Raw genomic sequence first — 24951 nt, forward strand, 5'->3', positions numbered from 1 at the left:
TGCAACACAAGCAAAACGCACCTCTAGATTTCTGCTGCTCACAGCAGCTTTGTTACTGACGGAGAGGCTAACGATGAACTTTTGACCGACTTAAAACAAAATACCTGGTTATTTATTGACATTGATCTTACAGTTATTGCAGAGTATTGCAGCAGTCAGCTTTAACTGCTGTAAAGTCTGTTGGGTTTTGAATTTACAATTCATGACAAAAGATGCAACATTTTATTGGCAGTGGATTCTCTTGACATCTAACTTCGTTAATCATATTAGCTCGTGCTCGTGACACTCGCGTATCCTATCTAAAAGATCTAACTTTACCGATGTACAGCTAGCTGTATACACAACATCATCCATGGCTATAATTGGCTAATCGAGTTAAAGAAGGCTACATGACACGAAGGACAAAATAATTATATTCCATGATAAAAAGTTATAGCACGTAGAGATGAAACTGACTAGGTAAACAGCTTTTTTGGGAATATACATCCTGTCATAATTGCGGAGTAGCTAATTGGCTAATACAGCTACTATAGCTGGTGACTTATTAGTTGCTGTTGTATTGTTACTATTTTTATTAACATGTATTCAATACTGTACAGACCGCAAGTAAGCTTTAACTGAATGTTGGAAGATGTACATTTTAGTAAGGTAGGCTAACGTTATTTAAAACAGAAGCTTAATGAGCTTTATGTGTTACTGTCTGTATATGTGTTACTGTCTGTGTGTTACTGTCTGTGTGTGTGTTACTGTCTGTATATGTGTTACTGTCTGTGTGTGTGTTACTGTCTGTAGATGTGTTACTGTCTGTGTGTGTGTTACTGTCTGTGTGTGTGTTACTGTCTGTATATGTGTTACTGTCTGTGTGTGTGTGTTACTGTCTGTGTGTGTGTGTTACTGTCTGTGTGTGTGTTACGGTCTGTGTGTGTGTGTTACTGTCTCTGTGTGTTACGGTCTGTGTATATGTGTTACTGTCTGTGTGTGTTACGGTCTGTGTGTGTGTGTTACTGTCTCTGTGTGTTACGGTCTGTGTCTATGTGTTACTGTCTGTGTGTGTGTTACTGTCTGTATATGTGTCACTGTCTGTGTAAAAGGCTTCAGGGCGGACCGGACCGGACCGCCCTGCACGAGGCAGCGTCCCACGGCAGGGCCCTGCAGCTGAAACAGCTGATAGAAAGTGGGGCATCGGTCAACACGGTGACGGTGGACAACATCACTCCTCTCCACAAGGCCTGCATCCAGGGTCATCCAAACTGTGCCCAGCTGCTGTTGCAGCCCAGGTGGGATAAACCCCCCACGGTCCTACCTGGAGATGTGAACAAATAAAACCTAAAGTGACGCAATCTATTTCAGAATAAATAGTTCCTTTGTGAGGTTTGTGAAGCAAAAGTTACCATCGATGGAAATAAGCATTATTTACATGACACGGGTGTTAATGGGATTATGTCTGCCCACCTGTTGTTGATAAAACTAGCTTATATGCAGCTTTAATTAGCAGCTAGCTTATATACAGCTTAATTAGCCACTAGCTTATATACAGCTTAATTAGCCACTAGCTTATATATAGCTTTAATTAATCACTAGCTTATATGCAGTTTTAATAACCATTAGCTTATGCAGCTCTATTAACCACTCATACAATACACACAGTACACGCTAGGGCCAGGGAGAAGCAGGAGGGAGACTACTGATTTAACTGCGCCACAAGGAATAGGCCGCCATCTTTAGATAGATAAGGGAGGAACAATAGACAGTGAGATACAGGGACAACGCCCCAGCAGACTCCCCTCTTCACACTTTTCCCAGGTCCTCTCGCCTCAAAATCTCACTACACACTGATAGAAGAAACGCCTTCTGGGAGGGGCCAATGTGAACGGACGTTCAGGCCTCCACCCAGGTGTCATACACGTACAAACGTGCCACGCCTGCATCTTTGAATTTGACCAATGGGCTTCCATAAGAAGTGACTATATGAATTATCACGCTGCTATGTTCAGGCGTTTTTTATGGCTGATCTCAATGCGAGTGAAGCTCTATTAACCCATGCATGTTTGATTGCTGGGCTGAATAACTCTGTTGATAAATAAACTATTGCTTTTGATATAACTATACGCCTCTTGAGAGCTTCTGTTTCATTCTTAAATCCGCTCTAAGTGTGAAAGATAGCTTTATTTTCACAACAAATTGGTGGAGGATGCGGGCAACTTGATACAGAGCATATCGGATTGGAATGTTAACAGACCTCTCTATCTGTGATTTCAGAAATAAAATGCGAGTCTCCCCTGAGGCTGGGAGCCCTGGTATTTGCCACCAGGTCGTGCCTGCAGTTCGGGGGACAGTCTGATAGTGCCGGCACAACAAACAAGGTGAGCAGAAGCCTATTTAACTGAATTCTGCATATTGTATTTATAGACACGATCCAAATTTTATCAGACTGACCGAACTGTGAGTATGGCATAGTCATAGAGTACTGGTAAAGAATAATCACACTGCGGCGGAGTTGTTCAGCCCAGCCATTTGGGGGGTCTGTACACATGCGTGAATGAGTCCAGCAGAAAACGTAAAATAAAGACGAAAGATTGCGCTCCTGTGACAACGTAGATGTGAAGTAATGTGAGCCGTGTCGCGCGCCTCTTCTGTCGCGGTCACGCGCTTCGCACGAAGCACTCGAATTCATGCCACAAACAGCGTAATCTTTAACGAAATTTATAAGACGTTTTGGGCTACGAAGAAATTGTATAACATGACGGGGATATATGTATATGTCATTGATGTCATTGATAAACTGTATTGAGAGAATTGACCGTGAAATATTACCGTATCAAGACGTCAAGTCTCAGGACACTAAAGCCGTGTGTTGCGTGTGGTGTAAAACCAAGTTAACTCTGCGTAGAGTGACCTTTAGATAGTTTCTGCACGGGAGCACAGGTTTTAAGTTAACAGATGTATCGTTGATAGCGGACGAAGAGAAAAATTACCTTATCAAGACCATCAAATCTACGGATACTAAATTTGTGAGTGGCGTGCAGTGTAAAAACATGATATCTCTGCTTAGAGTATGCTTGACGAAGTTTCTGTACGAGAGCGCAGAATTTAAGTTAATCGATGTGTCGTTGATAACGGACGTTGTGTAAAAATAAAAGTAACCAGAGAACAGGTCCAGCGCAGAGGCCTTGGTTACTTAAGTGTATTAAATTGTGTTGTTGATGTACTGCGCTGGTGGTGTGGTGGTCAGTATAGCTGCCTTCCACGCGGGGGCAAGCCGTGTATAGTTGGCATACGCTGACAGCCAATGAAATTGCAGCATTTCATATCGCTGGTTTCAGCTCCTGGACGCAGATTCGAGTCTAACTGGGGCAAAGCCACTCATCAATGACAAAGAGCTATTCATAAATCAAGAAATGTTTATCCAGCTTTACCTTTTACTGATTGTCACTAGATTGTAGTGGCAGATAGATTATCAAGTACTTGACTTATTTTTGGCTATAAACCTATTATATTGCAGTTTTTACTGTTGACTATAATGATTCACGTATTAATGAGACATGTGAACATTAGTGAATGAAATATATTTATTAAACACAACAGGGACAGTGAATATTGAACACAGAGCCAATAATGCAAGGTCACAAATACACAACACAAATATGTTAAACAAATATAATAATGACAAAACACTCCCCTTTTCTCTTACTTTCCCTTTTCAACCTCCCATCTCTTTTTTTCTGTCTCATAAAAAGCAGGTCGTCTGCTTCTCATGCCCTGGTCTTTGTAAAAGGAAAAGACTTTACCAGGGCAGTAAATGTACTTCCCTGTTAGTCCAGGGAACCCCGTGTGGATGTGAGGACTGTTTGGATCCTGCTTCAGATCCATCTGACAGAATCGACACTTGCGACCTGTGGGCTGGGATTCAGTCCTCTTCCTCTTCTGCTGTCTTCTGTCCTCCACCCTTTTCCTTGTAGCATCCAGTTCCAGCTGAAAGAATTTTGGAGGAGGAAGATCAGAGATGCTGTGGATTCATTCTGGCTGGGGAGGGAGACGTCACAATGACACCATCTTCATGAGGTTGCGCACAGGAAAGCAGCCTGGCCAGAGAGCCGTGGATTCCAGCTCCGTCTTCATCCAGATCCTCTGCTGCTGTGAACAGGTCCACTGGCTGACTTCATGCTCGTAGCCAGGGAGCTGTGGAGGAGGACGGGTGGGGACAGCTAACGGCCTGGGTGATTGCTCACCTAGTCAGACAAGAATAAACGGAGCAAATTAGTACGATTTTGGGTGCGTCTTGATTTAATCTTTTGACATGAAAAACCTTCTCACACTAACTTTGATCTCTCTGTGCAGGTGACAGTTGAGCGGGCTCTGCAGACGTCTCAGGAGAAATCAGGGGGGCCTCTGACACTACAGAGAATATTAAACATGTTGTCATTATTATTGACAGTAAGATGAAGCAAGGATGTAACATGACAGCTACACTGTAGTCTGTGAAACTCAGCAAGCTGGACACTGGAGTGCTGCCTACCTATTGTCTGAATACAGTGCAGCAGCAACTGTATAGAATTAACAACAGTTTTGATGAACACTACATGAAGTATATTTTTAAGATGCAAATACAGGTCAAATAACACACACCAGGGACTGTGACAGTCGCCTCTGTTGCTGGACGACCCGCTCCTTCTGGCAGCAGACACGTGAGCTCCTGAGGAACAGGCACTGGTCTCCTTACAGTTACAGCTGCAAGGAGAGAAGGATCACAAAACACAATCAACGGTTTATAACAGATATGAGCACAGTGAATATGACAGATGTGTTTACATGTTGGATGTATTTACCATCTACTTGTGAACCCTTCAGATGAGTTGGTGCAGCCAGTGTAGCAGATGGTTCTACAATGGAAAACACCTTGTCAGTAATTTATATTTTGACAAAGAAACACAACTGTTAGTATCGTTACTTCACCTTTCTCAGCCGTATCCAATGACAGACTGTTTCTCACATTAATATATAAAGAATATACTTCATTCATACACGTGTGTTTGTCTTTCAATGGGTTAATATTCAGTGGCCAGTCATTGTGATGTAACCTAGGCAGGTGAAGCAACATGGCACACTTCAAACACATGCATTCAGGTGTTAGTAACACAGCAGTTTCAGACATACATATTGTTTCTTTTTATCCATATAAGGAAACAAAGAGTGCTACGTACCCTCATCATGACTGGTATCAATTCATAGTCACAAGGACAACAAGCAGAACACCTAAACATGAGACAGAACGGTTCAATGCTTCACGTGGGATAAGAAGTCATGGTCCCATGCTTGTCTGTTGATGGCAGAACGTTTTTGGTGAAAAACCTCTTTCTGTTCCCGGAGCCTGTTGTTATCTGGCTGTTTGATGATGCAGAAACAGCTGGTAAACAAACAAAAAACATATCATATACACTGAATAGAACACACGATTAACCGGTCAGCAAACCGGCTGAACTGTAACTGATTTTAAATCTTCAGGTGGTAGAAATGAAAGACATCAAATGTTTACTCACAGCTCTGCACATGTGGCTTTGAAGGAGAGATACTCAGCATCCCTCTCTCCAGCTCTTCATCTTCATCCATCACTGAGATGCAAACAGACGAGAATTAGAACGTCATTAAATGAATATCTTCTTGCACTTCTTGTACATAAACATTATTTTAACAGTGATGGAGAAAGTCTACACATCTTGTACTTCAGTAAAAAAATATGTATTAATACCACCACATGGTGTAAATACTCTTTAAGTGAAAGTCCTGCATTCAAATCTTACTTACTCAAAGTCTGACTTCAGTAAAAGTACAAAAAAGCATGTGTTCATCACTTTAATGACTTTATATACTGCTGGTAGTTTAATCTGTAATAACACATCATTTATTAGTTGAGTATATTTTGTCTGATATCCTGAATCTGCCAAGTAACTAACGTTAGTAACTAATGCTGTCAAACACACGTGGAGCAGTTAATGTACATAACTATGAACTACATGCATTAATGACGATACGTGACGTGATACAACGGAGACGTGCGTGTTTATTTAACGTTAACGTGATTCACATGAACCACCGGGTCCGGTCACAGCTTGTTGTTCTTTTGTTACGTGTCCGTAAAGTAACAGAGTATATCTTACGTTCACCATAACCTTAACCGGCCGCTGCTCAGCCTCTGTGTTCACTGACATGCGTCGTAAACGCGAACTCATTTTATTTGAATGCACGTTCGTGTTAACTTGTGATACTTTTGGTCACAAAAACGCATCAAAGTCGGACATGAATTAACCGATATGAACCGTTAACGGCTCCAGATTACGTTACGTTGTAAGGTAACGAACTCATACAGAAGTCCGCCTTCGACACAATAACACAAAAAAAACACAACTAACTTTATCTTTGAAGCTTTCAAGTGAATGTCAGACAGCCCAGACTAATTGTCATGACATTTTAATTCATTGTTATTCATCTTAATGACTTACCGTTCAACGTAGTGTCCACCCAGCGAATAGATCCGGAAAATGCGGGCTGTCGATGCTCTTTCCAGGCTCCGACTGACTGACAAACACCGGAGAAAATCTTTCTCTCGCAAAACGGCACCACAGCGCTGCTGGTGCTGGTGGCCAAAGATATATTACATCCGTACTGGTTTAGGACTACCATTGAAAATGAATGGGAAACGGTTTAGGGAGTTTAGCTAAAGAATCCCCGGGTGAGGCGAGGCGGTAGGGCCGTGTTCGAACCCCAGCCGAAGCAGATATTGTACATGTGTTTTATGATACGCAGCGGCCGCTGTGATGCATTAAAGTAACGTTGTTTGTTTTGTGTGTTGGTTAGGGAAAGAATTTTTATGATTTGACTGTATTTGTTTGCTGAAAAAGCAGTTTGTCATTTGTATCGTGATCAAGAGGTCATCGATACACAGTCTGTTTGCTGAGGGTGAGAAAGTGGATTAACTGTTCAGTTAATCCGAGTGTTCAGAGACGGGAGCGTGTGATTTTGATTATTTGGTATGAATGCGTGTGACTATTTGCGTTTTAACTTTTGTTTATTTGTTTGACTGTATTTGTAAAGATATTCCTTTACCGTATTTGTGATTTGTGCGCATTCCAAAGACGGCAGTGTGCTTGGTTTCAATTTTGTTTAATTGTGTGATTATTTGGAGCGTGCATATGAGAGAAAAAGCTGAGGGCTGCAGCTGCTGCAATTGTTCGTGTGTGACTTTCAAAGTTTGAGGGCCAGTTGGGCAGCAGAGAACACATATGAGACCAAACAAAAAGCTATCAAACACAAACATAAAACATTAGAATAGATCGATACGTGATTTGTGCGTATTTTAGAGGCGACAGTTTTAATTTGGTATGTGTGAGGGACAGCTGAGGGTTAATACTTTAGTTTACTGGGAGACTAAACAAAGTTAGGAGCGAAAACATAACAAGGCCACAAGAGGCTCAAAGTTGGAGATAAGCAACCAGCTGGACACAGAGAGTTGCTAGGGGCAACAGGAACATTTTGACAGGAGGCTTGGCTCCATCTGGTGGACATTTGAGAATACTACTTCCAAAAATTTTATATTTCAAATCACAGTGCACAGTGAACAGTGCAGAGAAGTTTGACATGGCAGGGAAAGTGAGCAATTATCTGTGGAGTTTGGAGAATGAGGTCCAGAATCAGAGCAGGATGAGTGGGAGAAAGAGGCATTGGCCAGTGGAGAAAGAGGCATTTAAGAGGATGATAAAGAGATGGAAAGATAAAGACATTTGGAATGGAGAACGTGGGAGTCCTCCAACGGGAGAAGAGCTGCAACAGATAAACAAAGAAGTACTGAAACACTACGAAGAGAAGAAGAAGGAATGGGAGAACAGAAATCCTAAAAGTTTTAACATGGGGAAAAGGAGGGCGTCGACTCAAGTAGATGAAGAGAGAGGAGTTTGGCCCTACATCAAGAGGTGCTTTAACTATGACACAAAGAGGATGGACGGGAAGCCGATGCCCATGGGAGAACAGAAGGACGAGATGAAGCTGGCAGCTGGAGCAGTAGGCTTACCACTAGGGGCCGCCAGAGATGTCAGCGGCATATTTCCGTCCTTAAACCCCTCAGCCCCTCCCCCACACGACAACGATGCTCCTAACAGCCAAAATAAGCAGGAGCATGAACAAAGCAATCTGTATCCTGACCTGCCACCTCCACCGCCCGAGAAGGTGTCCTCCAACCCCTTCATACAGGCCCCACAGAGGGAGGTGAAAAAAGGAGAACTGAAAGGATTCTTCACAGTGGAGGGAGGAAGTCTGGAAATACTGACTTCCCCCCAAGAGAAGGATAGAAGAAGAAAAGCAAAGGAAGTTGAAAGAACAGTGAAGGTGCTGGAAGAACGCCTCCGTGAGCTTCAAACACCAGGCACACCTAGACGAAGGAGCGGAGCATGTTATGACGCTACTGGTGAGGAATTGACAGAATCAGCAGAGATAGAGCGCCTCCTCAATGAAATGAAGCTCACGCAGGGAATACAAGAAAGAAGAGAGTCACGTCTGTTGAGTGACTTTGTCGATCGAATGGCGCTGCGCCCTGATCTACAATCAAAGTTGGTAGATCTCACCCTAGAGGGGGAGGGTGGAGGGCTGCTGTTAACGTCGCCTCCGCCAGCTGCAGGTAACTCGGTTTTTCACGACCCAAGTGAAGATGAAGCGAGAGATAAGAGAGAAGAAGAGGAGGAGGAAGGAGCGTACCAGCTACGGACACCAGTGAAGACAATAAAGAGACTGAAAATCAACGGAGACTTCACAGGCACGGCCGAGGAGGCGGGACAAACACGAAGTGGGAAACTATTCCGCGGCAGTCGCCACATGATGCCCCTCAGGCCGGCTCCAACAGCCGACGCGCCTCGTCGAATGGCATTCACCCCCTTCTCCTTCATGGATATGACGACACTGCTGGCCGCACTGCCGTCGCTAACTTCAGGAGCAGAGCCATGGATCAGTGAGTTGGGAACATTCACGTCAACACGCAGCCTAGCACTGGGTGACTACAGAGGCCTGTTAGCCCGAGCTACTGACCAGCACACGCTGGACAAAATTGAAATTGCAGCTGGAACGGAGCAGCTGCCAGACTCCACACCAATAGGCAGTATCAGGGAGGAACTACATCGGTCCCTAAGGAGAGAGTACCCTACTCCAACAGACCACAGCCAAATGTCCACCTTCGCGGCCAAGCCTGGGGAGGCTGCTGCCGATCTCCTAGCTCGTGCGGAGCAAGTGTGGAGAACAATCTTCAGAGAGTCCCCAGATACATCGCCAACATCATTAGCACTCTGGAGGAGCATGGTGACCAAAGGCTTGCCCGAAAAAGTAAGAGACGCGATTGGAAACACCGTGGGTATTGCCTCCTTCACTCAACCTGCATGGAGAGAACATGTACTGCATCACTATGATAAACACAGGGCAGCGGTGGAAGGATCAGAGGTGGAGCTCAAATCACTGCAAGTGGCACTAATGAAGAGACAGCTGGCAGAGCTTGAAGCGGCTCAAAAGATTGCTAAAGATAAAAAGAAACAGATGACCCAGCAGGAAGCACAAGCAGAACAGGTGCTCCCGGTGATGATGATGCAACAACTATGGCAGCAGAACCAACAAAGAGGAGGCGCCCAATGGGATGCCCAATGGGATGGCCAAGGAGGAACTTTCTACTGCTACAACTGTGGAAAGCCAGGTCACTACTCACGTGACTGTCGCTCGCGTGGCCCACCACGAGGAAGAAGAGGAGGTTACCAGAGAGGGAGAGGCAATCAGGATCCGAGAAATCAAGATCAAGCTGGACAGCCATACCAGCCACCACTAGGAGGCACTGGGCTATGGACGCCAACTGACCCTCCCTCTGGAGAACATGTCAACCAAGCACCACAAGCACAGTGGGGGTATTACAATCAGGGCCCCTACTAGGACACCCCACAACCACCTGGCACCGACACTATGAAATTTGGACTAGCAAGTGAGCCAACTCTCACTTGCACAATAAATGGACAGGAACACACATTGTTGGTGGATACAGGGGCAACATATTCCAGCCTCAGGTCTACAAAGCACCTATGGGCTCTTATCCTGTACCATCAGCCTGCTTCCAGGACATCAGCATAGACTTCACGGACATGGGACCTGAAAACAGAGCACAAGGAAATAAGACGCATCTTTCACCACATGAGTTAATGACAGGGAGGCAAATGCCTGGTCCTCCAAGAGACGGTAGTCATATACATAGATATACATAGATACATAGATGTACATATACCTAGATGTGCAGCAAGTTGAAATGAAGGCATATATGACTGCATTAATCATTCTCACGGAGGCTCTCTCCAAACAGGTCCAGCGAACCAGTGCAGCTGACCAGGAAAAGGTAAAAAATCTCATCAGAGAGGGTGACTGGGTCAGGGTCAAAGTTCATAAGAAAAGTGGACTGACCCCAGGTGGACAGGGCCGTACGAAGTGAAGGAGGTTACTTCACACTCGGTCCAAGTCATAGGTAAAGCAGGAGCACCTTGGCACCACCTGTCACACTGTGCCCCAGCACCTGAGCCGTCCAGACCTCTAGCAGAGGTCCGAGGTAATCTGACGCAAAATGCATAATTTGTTTTGTAATTTGTAATTTGACTTTTCAGCAACCACCAACAGGTGATCCAATTAGCTACAGGACATGGAAACGACAATGTTTGCTTAAATTGAATTGTTGATAATGCTATAAAAAACAAAATGGGTGGCTGTATAGCTTGTGCTGCAGCTAGACCAGCTAGGTTCACCGAACCAGCACCACTATATCCTGAATCTGACCCAACAGGATACGCATGCATGACAAATATGACTAAAATGGCTACTCCACCAAATTGCACTACTCTGGCATCCATATTTAAAGTACAAAACCTGACCCAACGCAGACGCAGACATATCTTAGCTAAAAGAGCAGCTGCAGCTGAGTTCAGTCTGGACAAAGGTCCAACCTACATAGATGCAATCGGAGTGCCCAGAGGAGTGCCTAATGAATACAAATTGATAGACTAAATTGCAGCAGGTTTTGAGAGTATCGCGAGTATTATTCCATGGATAACTGTGAATAAAAATGTTGATCGTATCAATTATGTGCATTACAATGTTCTTCGTTTGGCTAATCATACTAGGGATGCAATAAAGGGTCTGGCTGAGCAGCTGGCCCCAACTTCTTTGATTTCTATGCAAAACAAAATGGCTTTGGAGCTTTTGCTCAATGTTTGGAGACCTGTGTTGCACTGTCATCCCCAACAACACTGCGCCGGACGGTTCAGTCACAAAAGCACTGAATAGTCTGAAGGCACTGTCAAAAGAAATGCAGGAAGCATCAGGTGTGGATAATCCATTTGGAGATTGGATGGAAAACATGTTTGGAAAATGGAAGCACCTGATCTTGTCAATAGCAGTGTCAGTGGGTGTGTTCATTGCAATACTGGTCTCATGTGGATGTTGTATAATACCCTGCATTCGTTCTTTGGTTGGCCGTCCTATCACCACTGCCCTCTCCAAGGAACCATCACCACCCCCTCCTTATGGAGCTTACCCAGTAGGGGAAGAGCAGAACAGCCTGGTAGGGTCAGGAGAGGCAGAGGCAGACACCAGCGTGTGAACAGGGCAGGAAGGTAAAGAAAGTGACGTCCTTCAGACGTCAAGAGAGGGATTTGTTGATAAAATTGACTTATATACAGTTTAATTAATCACTAGCATATTTGTAGTTTTAATAACCATTAGCTTATGCAGCTCTATTAACCACTTATACAGTGCTCACAGCATACACAGGGCCTGAGAGAAGCAGGTGAAAGGTTACTTATTTAACTGCGTCACAAGGAACAGGCAGCCATCTTTCAGATAGATAAGACAGTGAGATTCAAGCGAGGGCCAACGCCCCAGCTGAGCCCGGCTTCTTCACACACTCCTTCTTAGGACCTCTCGCATGCAACACCTCACTCACACTGATGGAAACCAACGCCTATTGGGAGGGGCCAAGGTGAATGGACATTCACGGCCTCCATCCAGGCGCCATAACGTACAAACGTGCCACGCCTGCATCTTTGACTTTGGCCAATGTGTATCAAGGGGCGGACCCCTATATTAAGGGTCACGCTGATGTGTTCAAGCGTGTCTTATGGTGGACCTCTGAGAGGGAAATCATTAGAGCCCATGCATGTTTAATTGTGTTGGCTGAATAACTCTGTTGATAAATAAATCTATTGCTTTGATATTACTATACGCCTCTGAGAGCTTCTGTTTCATTCTTAAACCTGCTCTAAGTGTGAAAGATAGCTTTATTTTCACAACAAATGCTTGATTAGAAGCTCCGTTTTTGTCGTTAGCATATCCGTTAGCATAACATCAGGATAACTTCCTGTCGGCGATATGCAAAACGCCAGAAAACCAACTAGCGGCCAGGAGGAGTAACTGCTAGATAAGAGTAATGAGTGTTTAGAAGCTGTGAATTTGTTAGAGCTTCATTGTCTAAGACCTGTAAGCTTACATCCTGACTTTAGTTTTAATTAAACATTATAACAAAGATTAATGGTTTCAGTTGTGCTTCTTCAATTCTTGAACTTAATTGTGATTCATTAGTAAATGAGATTCATTATTGTGCAGACCAGAGTGTAAGTGCAGTTCAACAGTTTGACTTGCATTGGTATTTCTGATTGAATATCTTTGAACACAGTTATTGATTTTTTTAAAGTTGAATTTAATATTTAATTGATTAATTATTCATTATTTTTTAATTTCATTTTACTTCCAATTTTAAACCTTTCGAATTCTGATTTGGAACTGGATTGTGATCTTGATTTTGACTCTGATTTAGATGTTGTTTGATTTAGGAATTCTAACTTCAATTTTGGATTCGAGATTCCTTCACATATCCAGTATTGACTAATTTTGGTACATTTACTATTTTACATCGTTCCTAAGAATCAATTTTGACACGGACGGCGCAAACATATTTGAGAGATCATTGACCTCTCTTACACTACAGACGTATGCTAACATTTACTGCTGACCTGTGGGCAGTTTTGTGTTTGTTTTAGTCAAGGTGCGTGGTTGAGTGGATCCAGATCTGGGAAGTGAAGCAGTGGATCCCAGTTTTGGAGTCAACGACCGCACACAATACAGCACAGAGGGTGAGTTGACTTTGATTCATGTGATGACAAGCGTGCACATTCAATACACACATTTGAATACTCCTAGGCTGCATTAATTTACATTAAAGAAGCAGAGGAAGGAAGTAGGAGAACTGGTAAGTAAACTAAGCTGTGAAGTAAGGGAAGTAGGAGAACTGGTGGGAAGACTAAAATGTGAAGTAAGAGAAGTTCAGCTCAGTTTTTAAAAAAAGAAACCTTTTATTTTTCAGGAGAGGGTGAACAAATAAGTGTTTCTAAACACAATAAAATGGACTGAGACTGATCTCTGGTCTGAGAGAATCAGTGGGACTAATACAGTTTTAAAATGGAGCTCCTAACGTTTCGGCAAGTTGTGCCTTCCTCAGAGGAGAATAAAAAATGAAAGCAAGACTGGAGATATTTATACCTTCCCTAGGCGGAGCAACTAGGGAGCATCTGATAGGCTGGAACTCCCTCTAATCAGATGGCTAAGCCGTCTCAGCTGTCTAATTGAACACCTGGCAATCAGGAGGAAACCTGTCTTAATCGGCACCAAAGGCCTGCTGGGTGTAAAACCACCAGTTAAGGGCCATCATCTCCACCCAATGAGTTTCTAATACAAGTCAAGGTACACTTTGTGGCACTGGCAGGTTAGGTTCAGGGGGAAAAAAGGGTCTGGCTGCCTTTAGGCAGTCAGAGGGCACGGGCACACAAAGTATAGGCCTTAATACCTGTAATTCTCAAGAGGGGTTTGTAATTTTTTTTCATATTTTGCAGGTGTCCTGGCGGGTCTCCTAAAGGAGGTGTCCCCGCCCTCATCAGAGGAGGTAAGTCCATCATTTAGACACTCTAGGTCCCCCTAGTCTCAGTTTAACTGTGACCTCCAAGAATGGATAATAATACGTGTGACCAGTCTGTGTTTTAGCAGCGTGGAAATACGTTTAAAATGATGAATAACATTGCATAATCTGTAGCCGCGCTGTGAGGAGCTAACGCTAGCTACGTGTAGCTCCGGTTTTGCGGTACTCTGTATGTAAAATAAAAGTGCTTATAAAATAAAATAACCAGTAGAGTGTGAGAGGAGACAGAGGGCGTACCAGTGGAATTAAAGTGTGGGATTTTGGTGAAACTTGTGTGTATGCTTGATTAGAAGCTCCGTTTTTGTCGTTAGCATATCCGTTAGCATAACATCAGGATAACTTCCTGTCGGCGAAAAATAGTAGAAGAAATGCAAAACGCCAGAAAACCAACTAGCGGCCAGGAGGAGTAACTGCTAGATAATAGTAATAAGTGTTTAGAATCTGTGAATTTGTTAGAGCTTCATTGTCTAAGACCAGTAAGCTTACATCCTGACTTTAGTTTTAATTAAACATTATAACAAAGATTAATGGTTTCAGTTGTGCTTCTTCAATTCTTGAACTTAATTGTGATTCATTAGTAAATGAGATTCATTATTGTGCAGACCAGAGTGTAAGTGCAGTTCAACAGTTTGACTTGCATTGGTATTTCTGATTGAATATCTTTGAACACAGTTATTGATTTTTTTAAAGTTGAATTTAATATTTAATTGATTAATTATTCATTATTTTTTAATTTCATTTTACTTCCAATTTTAAACCTTTCGAATTCTGATTTGGAACTGGATTGTGATCTTGATTTTGACTCTGATTTAGATGTTGAGTTTGATTTAGGAATTCTAACTTCAATTTTGGATTCGAGATTCCTTCACATATCAAGCATTGACTAATTTTGGTACATTTACTATTTTACATCGTTCCTAAGAATCAATTTTGACACGGACGGCGCAAACATATTTGAGAGATCGTTGACCTCTCTTACACTACAGACGTATGCTAACATTTACTGCTGACCTTTGGGCAGTTTTGTGTTTGTTTTAGTCAAGGTGCGTGGTTGAGTGGATCCAGATCTGGGAAGTGAAGCAGTGGATCCCAGTTTTGGAGTCAACGACCGCACACAATACAGCACAGAGGGTGAGTTGACTTTGATTCATGTGATGACAAGCGTGCACATTCAATACACACATTTGAATACTCCTAGGCTGCATTAATTTACATTAAAGAAGCAGAGGAAGGAAGTAGGAGAACTGGTAAGTAAACTAAGCTGTGAAGTAAGGGAAGTAGGAGAACTGGTGGGAAGACTAAAATGTGAAGTAAGAGAAGTTCAGCTCAGTTTTTTTAAAAAGAAACCTTTTATTTTTCAGGAGAGGGTGAACAAATAAGTGTTTCTAAACACAATAAAATGGACTGAGACTGATCTCTGGTCTGAGAGAATCAGTGGGACTAATACAGTTTTAAAATGGAGCTCCTAACGTTTCGGCAAGTTGTGCCTTCCTCAGAGGAGAATAAAAAATGAAAGAAAGACTGGAGATATTTATACCTTCCCTAGGCGGAGCAACTAGGGAGCTTCTGATAGGCTGGAACTCCCTCTAATCAGATGGCTAAGCCGTCTCAGCTGTCTAATTGAACACCTGGCAATCAGGAGGAAACCTGTCTTAATCGGCACCAAAGGCCTGCTGGGTGTAAAACCACCAGTTAAGGGCCATCATCTCCACCCAATGAGTTTCTAATACAAGTCAAGGTACACTTTGTGGCACTGGCAGGTTAGGTTCAGGGGAAAAAAAGGGTCTGGCTGCCTTTAGGCAGTCAGAGGGCACGGGCACACAAAGTATAGGCCTTAATACCTGTAATTCTCAAGAGGGGTTTGTAATTTTTTTTCATATTTTGCAGGTGTCCTGGCGGGTCTCCTAAAGGAGGTGTCCCCGCCCTCATCAGAGGAGGTAAGTCCATCATTTAGACACTCTAGGTCCCCCCTAGTCTCAGTTTAACTGTGACCTCCAAGAATGGATAATAATACGTGTGACCAGTCTATGTTTTAGCAGCGTGGAAATACGTTTAAAATGATGAATAACATTGCATAATCTGTAGCCGCGCTGTGAGGAGCTAACGCTAGCTACGTGTAGCTCCGGTTTTGCGGTACTCTGTATGTAAAATAAAAGTGCTTATAAAATAAAATAACCAGTAGAGTGTGAGAGGAGACAGAGGGCGTACCAGTGGAATTAAAGTGTGGGATTTTGGTGAAACTTGTGTATGCTTGATTAGAAGCTCCGTTTTTGTCGTTAGCATATCCGTTAGCATAACATCAGGATAACTTCCTGTCGGCGAAAAATAGTAGAAGAAATGCAAAACGCCAGAAAACCAACTAGCGGCCAGGAGGAGTAACTGCTAGATAATAGTAATAAGTGTTTAGAATCTGTGAATTTGTTAGAGCTTCATTGTCTAAGACCTGTAAGCTTACATCCTGACTTTAGTTTTAATTAAACATTATAACAAAGATTAATGGTTTCAGTTGTGCTTCTTCAATTCTTGAACTTAATTGTGATTCATTAGTAAATGAGATTCATTATTGTGCAGACCAGAGTGTAAGTGCAGTTCAACAGTTTGACTTGCATTGGTATTTCTGATTGAATATCTTTGAACACAGTTATTGATTTTTTTAAAGTTTAATTTAATATTTAATTGATTAATTATTCATTATTTTTTTATTTCATTTTACTTCCAATTTTAAACCTTTCGAATTCTGATTTGGAACTGGATTGTGATCTTGATTTTGACTCTGATTTAGATGTTGAGTTTGATTTAGGAATTCTAACTTCAATTTTGGATTCGAGATTCCTTCACATATCCAGTATTGACTAATTTTGGTACATTTACTATTTTACATCGTTCCTAAGAATCAATTTTGACACGGATGGCGCAAACATATTTGAGAGATCGTTGACCTCTCTTACACTACAGACGTATGCTAACATTTACTGCTGACCTTTGGGCAGTTTTGTTTTTGTTTTAGTCAAGGTGCGTGGTTGAGTGGATCCAGATCTGGGAAGTGAAGCAGTGGATCCCAGTTTTGGAGTCAACGACCGCACACAATACAGCACAGAGGGTGAGTTGACTTTGATTCATGTGATGACAAGCGTGCACATTCAATACACACATTTGAATACTCCTAGGCTGCATTAATTTACATTAAAGAAGCAGAGGAAGGAAGTAGGAGAACTGGTAAGTAAACTAAGCTGTGAAGTAAGGGAAGTAGGAGAACTGGTGGGAAGACTAAAATGTGAAGTAAGAGAAGTTCAGCTCAGTTTTTAAAAAAAGAAACCTTTTATTTTTCAGGAGAGGGTGAACAAATAAGTGTTTCTAAACACAATAAAATGGACTGAGACTGATCTCTGGTCTGAGAGAATCAGTGGGACTAATACAGTTTTAAAATGGAGCTCCTAACGTTTCGGCAAGTTGTGCCTTCCTCAGAGGAGAATAAAAAATGAAAGAAAGACTGGAGATATTTATACCTTCCCTAGGCGGAGCAACTAGGGAGCTTCTGATAGGCTGGAACTCCCTCTAATCAGATGGCTAAGCCGTCTCAGCTGTCTAATTGAACACCTGGCAATCAGGAGGAAACCTGTCTTAATCGGCACCAAAGGCCTGCTGGGTGTAAAACCACCAGTTAAGGGCCATCATCTCCACCCAATGAGTTTCTAATACAAGTCAAGGTACACTTTGTGGCACTGGCAGGTTAGGTTCAGGGGAAAAAAAGGGTCTGGCTGCCTTTAGGCAGTCAGAGGGCACGGGCACACAAAGTATAGGCCTTAATACCTGTAATTCTCAAGAGGGGTTTGTAATTTTTTTTCATATTTTGCAGGTGTCCTGGCGGGTCTCCTAAAGGAGGTGTCCCGCCCTCATCAGAGGAGGTAAGTCCATCATTTAGACACTCTAGGTCCCCCTAGTCTCAGTTTAACTGTGACCTCCAAGAATGGATAATAATACGTGTGACCAGTCTGTGTTAGCAGCGTGGAAATACGTTTAAAATGATGAATAACATTGCATAATCTGTAGCCGCGCTGTGAGGAGCTAACGCTAGCTACGTGTAGCTCTGGTTTTGCGGTACTCTGTATGTAAAATAAAAGTGCTTATAAAATAAAATAACCAGTAGAGTGTGAGAGGAGACAGAGGGCGTACCAGTGGAATTAAAGTGTGGGATTTTGGTGAAACTTGTGTGTGCGTATGCTTGATTAGAAGCTCCGTTTTTGTCGTTAGCATATCCGTTAGCATAACATCAGGATAACTTCCTGTCGGCGAAAAATAGTAGAAGAAATGCAAAACGCCAGAAAACCAACTAGCGGCCAGGAGGAGTAACTGCTAGATAATAGTAATAAGTGTTTAGAATCTGTGAATTTGTTAGAGCTTCATTGTCTAAGACCTGTAAGCTTACATCCTGACTTTAGTTTTAATTAAACATTATAACAAAGATTAATGGTTTCAGTTGTGCTTCTTCAATTCTTGAACTTAATTGTGATTCATTAGTAAATGAGATTCATTATTGTGCAGACCAGAGTGTAAGTGCAGTTCAACAGTTTGACTTGCATTGGTATTTCTGATTGAATATCTTTGAACACAGTTATTGATTTTTTTAAAGTTGAATTTAATATTTAATTGATTAATTATTCATTATTTTTTAATTTCATTTTACTTCCAATTTTAAACCTTTCGAATTCTGATTTGGAACTGGATTGTGATCTTGATTTTGACTCTGATTTAGATGTTGAGTTTGATTTAGGAATTCTAACTTCAATTTTGGATTCGAGATTCCTTCACATATCCAGTATTGACTAATTTTGGTACATTTACTATTTTACATCGTTCCTAAGAATCAATTTTGACACGGACGGCGCAAACATATTTGAGAGATCGTTGACCTCTCTTACACTACAGACGTATGCTAACATTTACTGCTGACCTTTGGGCAGTTTTGTGTTTGTTTTAGTCAAGGTGCGTGGTTGAGTGGATCCAGATCTGGGAAGTGAAGCAGTGGATCCCAGTTTTGGAGTCAACGACCGCACACAATACAGCACAGAGGGTGAGTTGACTTTGATTCATGTGATGACAAGCGTGCACATTCAATACACACATTTGAATACTCCTAGGCTGCATTAATTTACATTAAAGAAGCAGAGGAAGGAAGTAGGAGAACTGGTAAGTAAACTAAGCTGTGAAGTAAGGGAAGTAGGAGAACTGGTGGGAAGACTAAAATGTGAAGTAAGAGAAGTTCAGCTCAGTTTTAAAAAAAAGAAACCTTTTATTTTTCAGGAGAGGGTGAACAAATAAGTGTTTCTAAACACAATAAAATGGACTGAGACTGATCTCTGGTCTGAGAGAATCAGTGGGACTAATACAGTTTTAAAATGGAGCTCCTAACGTTTCGGCAAGTTGTGCCTTCCTCAGAGGAGAATAAAAAATGAAAGAAAGACTGGAGATATTTATACCTTCCCTAGGCGGAGCAACTAGGGAGCTTCTGATAGGCTGGAACTCCCTCTAATCAGATGGCTAAGCCGTCTCAGCTGTCTAATTGAACACCTGGCAATCAGGAGGAAACCTGTCTTAATCGGCACCAAAGGCCTGCTGGGTGTAAAACCACCAGTTAAGGGCCATCATCTCCACCCAATGAGTTTCTAATACAAGTCAAGGTACACTTTGTGGCACTGGCAGGTTAGGTTCAGGGGAAAAAAAGGGTCTGGCTGCCTTTAGGCAGTCAGAGGGCACGGGCACACAAAGTATAGGCCTTAATACCTGTAATTCTCAAGAGGGGTTTGTAATTTTCTTTCATATTTTGCAGGTGTCCTGGCGGGTCTCCTAAAGGAGGTGTCCCCGCCCTCATCAGAGGAGGTAAGTCCATCATTTAGACACTCTAGGTCCCCCTAGTCTCAGTTTAACTGTGACCTCCAAGAATGGATAATAATACGTGTGACCAGTCTGTGTTTTAGCAGCGTGGAAATACGTTTAAAATGATGAATAACATTGCATAATCTGTAGCCGCGCTGTGAGGAGCTAACGCTAGCTACGCGTAGCTCCGGTTTTGCGGTACTCTGTATGTAAGATAAAAGTGCTTATAAAATAAAATAACCAGTAGAGTGTGAGAGGAGACAGAGGGCGTACCAGTGGAATTAAAGTGTGGGATTTTGGTGAAACTTGTGTGTATGCTTGATTAGAAGCTCCGTTTTTGTCGTTAGCATATCCGTTAGCATAACATCAGGATAACTTCCTGTCGGCGAAAAATAGTAGAAGAAATGCAAAACGCCAGAAAACCAACTAGCGGCCAGGAGGAGTAACTGCTAGATAATAGTAATGAGTGTTTAGAATCTGTGAATTTGTTAGAGCTTCATTGTCTAAGACCTGTAAGCTTACATCCTGACTTTAGTTTTAATTAAACATTATAACAAAGATTAATGGTTTCAGTTGTGCTTCTTCAATTCTTGAACTTAATTGTGATTCATTAGTAAATGAGATTCATTATTGTGCAGACCAGAGTGTAAGTGCAGTTCAACAGTTTGACTTGCATTGGTATTTCTGATTGAATATCTTTGAACACAGTTATTGATTTTTTTAAAGTTGAATTTAATATTTAATTGATTAATTATTCATTATTTTTTAATTTCATTTTACTTCCAATTTTAAACCTTTCGAATTCTGATTTGGAACTGGATTGTGATCTTGATTTTGACTCTGATTTAGATGTTGAGTTTGATTTAGGAATTCTAACTTCAATTTTGGATTCGAGATTCCTTCACATATCCAGTATTGACTAATTTTGGTACATTTACTATTTTACATCGTTCCTAAGAATCAATTTTGACACGGACGGCGCAAACATATTTGAGAGATCGTTGACCTCTCTTACACTACAGACGTATGCTAACATTTACTGCTGACCTTTGGGCAGTTTTGTGTTTGTTTTAGTCAAGGTGCGTGGTTGAGTGGATCCAGATCTGGGAAGTGAAGCAGTGGATCCCAGTTTTGGAGTCAACGACCGCACACAATACAGCACAGAGGGTGAGTTGACTTTGATTCATGTGATGACAAGCGTGCACATTCAATACACACATTTGAATACTCCTAGGCTGCATTAATTTACATTAAAGAAGCAGAGGAAGGAAGTAGGATAACTGGTAAGTAAACTAAGCTGTGAAGTAAGGGAAGTAGGAGAACTGGTGGGAAGACTAAAATGTGAAGTAAGAGAAGTTCAGCTCAGTTTTTAAAAAAAGAAACCTTTTATTTTTCAGGAGAGGGTGAACAAATAAGTGTTTCTAAACACAATAAAATGGACTGAGACTGATCTCTGGTCTGAGAGAATCAGTGGGACTAATAGTTTTAAAATGGAGCTCCTAACGTTTCGGCAAGTTGTGCCTTCCTCAGAGGAGAATAAAAAATGAAAGAAAGACTGGAGATATTTATACCTTCCCTAGGCGGAGCAACTAGGGAGCTTCTGATAGGCTGGAACTCCCTCTAATCAGATGGCTAAGCCGTCTCAGCTGTCTAATTGAACACCTGGCAATCAGGAGGAAACCTGTCTTAATCGGCACCAAAGGCCTGCTGGGTGTAAAACCACCAGTTAAGGGCCATCATCTCCACCCAATGAGTTTCTAATACAAGTCAAGGTACACTTTGTGGCACTGGCAGGTTAGGTTCAGGGGAAAAAAAGGGTCTGGCTGCCTTTAGGCAGTCAGAGGGCACGGGCACACAAAGTATAGGCCTTAATACCTGTAATTCTCAAGAGGGGTTTGTAATTTTTTTTCATATTTTGCAGGTGTCCTGGCGGGTCTCCTAAAGGAGGTGTCCCGCCCTCATCAGAGGAGGTAAGTCCATCATTTAGACACTCTAGGTCCCCCTAGTCTCAGTTTAACTGTGACCTCCAAGAATGGATAATAATACGTGTGACCAGTCTGTGTTTTAGCAGCGTGGAAATACGTTTAAAATGATGAATAACATTGCATAATCTGTAGCCGCGCTGTGAGGAGCTAACGCTAGCTACGCGTAGCTCCGGTTTTGCGGTACTCTGTATGTAAGATAAAAGTGCTTATAAAATAAAATAACCAGTAGAGTGTGAGAGGAGACAGAGGGCGTACCAGCATAAAAAAAGTGAAAATGCCAGTAAAGTGCTGAAAGCTGCAGATATTCATGAAATTGACACCAGACTGTGAAAGCACCAGACAAATCAACTGTCCTGAGCCACTTTTCTGAAGAAAATCTTTGAAACTATGTTTACTTTCACAAAACCAACTTTTGACTTCCTCTCTGCCTGAAACGTCGTTTAAGAGCATAAAAAAAGTGAAAATGCCAGTAAAGTGCTGAAAGCTGCAGATATTCATGAAAATGACATCAGACTGTGAAATCAAACTGTCCTGAGCCACTTTTCTGAAGAAAATCTTTGAAACTATGTTTACTTTCACAAAATCCACTTTTGGCCTCCTCTCTGCCTGAAACGTCGTTTAAGAGCATAAAAAAGAGACAATGCCAGTAAAGTGCTGAAAGCTGCAGATATTCATGAAATTGACATCAGACTGTGAAAGCAACTGTCCTGAGCCACTTTTCTGAAGAACATCTTTGAAACTATGTTTACTTTCACAAAATCCACTTTTGGCCTCCTCTCTGCCTGACACGTCGTTTAAGAGAATAAAAAAGAGACAATGCCAGTAAAGTGCTGAAAGCTGCAGATATTCATGAAATTGACATCAGACTGTGAAAGCAACTGTCCTGAGCCTCTTTTCTGAAGAAAATCTTTGAAACTATGTTTACTTTCGGTGCAGAAAAAAGGTTGCAGTTCTAAACTATTTCGAAGTCTCTGTGTGAATAGATAAAAAGAGCTCTTCTCCTACTCTAGGATGTCAGTTTCCGCCCTAATCTGGTGGTTTAAGCAAGTGTTACTTTCAGGGCCACTGTATCTGTTTCTATCGTACGAACGGGTGACGGAATGCCCCATTCGGCGTTTTTGACCTACTTACAGTGACCTCACAACTCCGCAATATAAGCTTTACAAGTATAGCGCATATTATTTAACAGTGAATGAATATATTTTATTTACAAATCCCCCTTTTCACACCTGCTAGCTGTGAACTTCTTAGACTGGTGTGTCGTCGTCTAACTGGGAGTTGGTCAATGAACGCAACTCTGGTTCTTCTTCCTGGTCCCATGACCCCTCTCTGGGTCAGGGGCCGGCAGGTCTCCATTCAACAGTGGATAAGCACCATGTGGAGGCGGTTGCCTTTCCTTGGAGAGAGCTGTGGTAATAAGACGCCTATCAAAGTTCGGAGGCAGGGGATGCAACAACAGCCACAGGTGATGAGAATAGCTAAGAAAACCGCGATGGAAACCGCTATGGACATGATGAGGGCCTCCCATTTGCCAAACATGGATTCCATCCAATCAGAGAAGGGATTGTCTATGCCTGATGCCGCATGCATTTCGTCCGAAAGGGTGCGCAGACTATTTAAGGCCTGAGTGACCGAACCGTCTGGGGCAGTGTTGTTCGGAATGATGGTACAACACATTTCTCCAAACATTGAGCAGACACCCCCTTTTTCAGCTAAGAACATGTCCAAAGCCATTCTATTCTGCATAGCCATAAGAGAGGTCGGCGCGAGTTGTGCGGCTAAGCCTTCAACAGCGTCCCTAGTGAGGTTAACAAGCGCAAGACATTGTAATGGACATAGTTTATGCGGTCCACGTTTTTGTTGGGAGTGATCGGAAAGAAGGCTGCGATTATGGGAATGTTTTCAAAACCTGCGGCGACTTGGTCAGCTAGTTTGTATTCGTCAGGAACGCCTCGTGGGATGCCTATATAGGAGTCGATATAGGTGGGGCCTCCAGTAAGCTCTAAGGAGCCTGAGGCAACTTCTCGCTTGATGATGTGTCGCCTTCTGCGTTTGGTGAGAGAAAAAGGCTAGACCGTCCGCTCGTGCTAATCTACGACCTATTAGGGTAAGGGGCATTCCGAGTCTGACCATTGCACAAGTTCCGACGTTTTGCTACCCTAACCCTAACCCATCTAATTCGGTAGAATTAGATGGGTGCTGGTGTGTCTGATACATGGTTTGTAGTCCCCACAACATGAGGGCAGCAAGTATCCCCATACCCACCCCCATCATAGTTTTCTTCACCTCGGTGGGGTCTACATGAGGGGCCCCTAGAGAGCGTCTAGACTCTCGGTGCATTTTCCAAATTAGTGCGAATTTCTCCCAGTGTTTTGGTTGGTACCGGTGCTGGGACACAATGTGTCAGGTGGTGCCAAGGGGCGCCTGATTTGCCCTTGACCTGGGCCGAGTGTGAAGTAACCTCCTTCACCTCGTACGGCCCAGTCCACCTGGGGTCAGTCCACTTGCGCTTGTGAACCTTGACCCTGACCCAATCACCTACTTGTATCTGCTTTCCAGCTGCCGCTGCTTCAGGTACTGCTCGAGTCTTCTCATATTGTCATGGGCCATCCACTGGAAGTACACACGCACTATGGCGTGGCAGCGTTTCTGATGAGTAAAGAAGTCACGTTCAGTGAAAAACAAAGATTCAACACACTTGCACCATGCCACACATCACCTTTGTGCCAGCCACAAGAAATATGTCGGCTAACTTTACGGATGGACAACCACATGTGTGCGAGGAAGTTGCAGTACAAGAAAACAAATTGAGATCGGATCTCCAGAACACTCCCCACCTCACAGCTGAGGCCTGGCTCTACACGGATGGTTGCTGCTACAAAGGAGAAGAAGGGAACATTGCATCCTATGCAGTGGTCGAACAGAAGAGTGATGGCTATCACCAAACAGTGGAGTCAGGGATTCTGCCACAACCCGCTTCAGCACAACTATCGGAAGTGGAAGCACTGATTCAGGCTCTGAAGTGGAGCACGGACAAAATTGTAAATATCTTCACAGATTCGGCTT

Source organism: Melanostigma gelatinosum (assembly GCF_949748355.1).
Source record: "Melanostigma gelatinosum genome assembly, chromosome: 22".
In the NCBI taxonomy this organism is placed as follows: Eukaryota; Metazoa; Chordata; class Actinopteri; order Perciformes; family Zoarcidae; genus Melanostigma; species Melanostigma gelatinosum.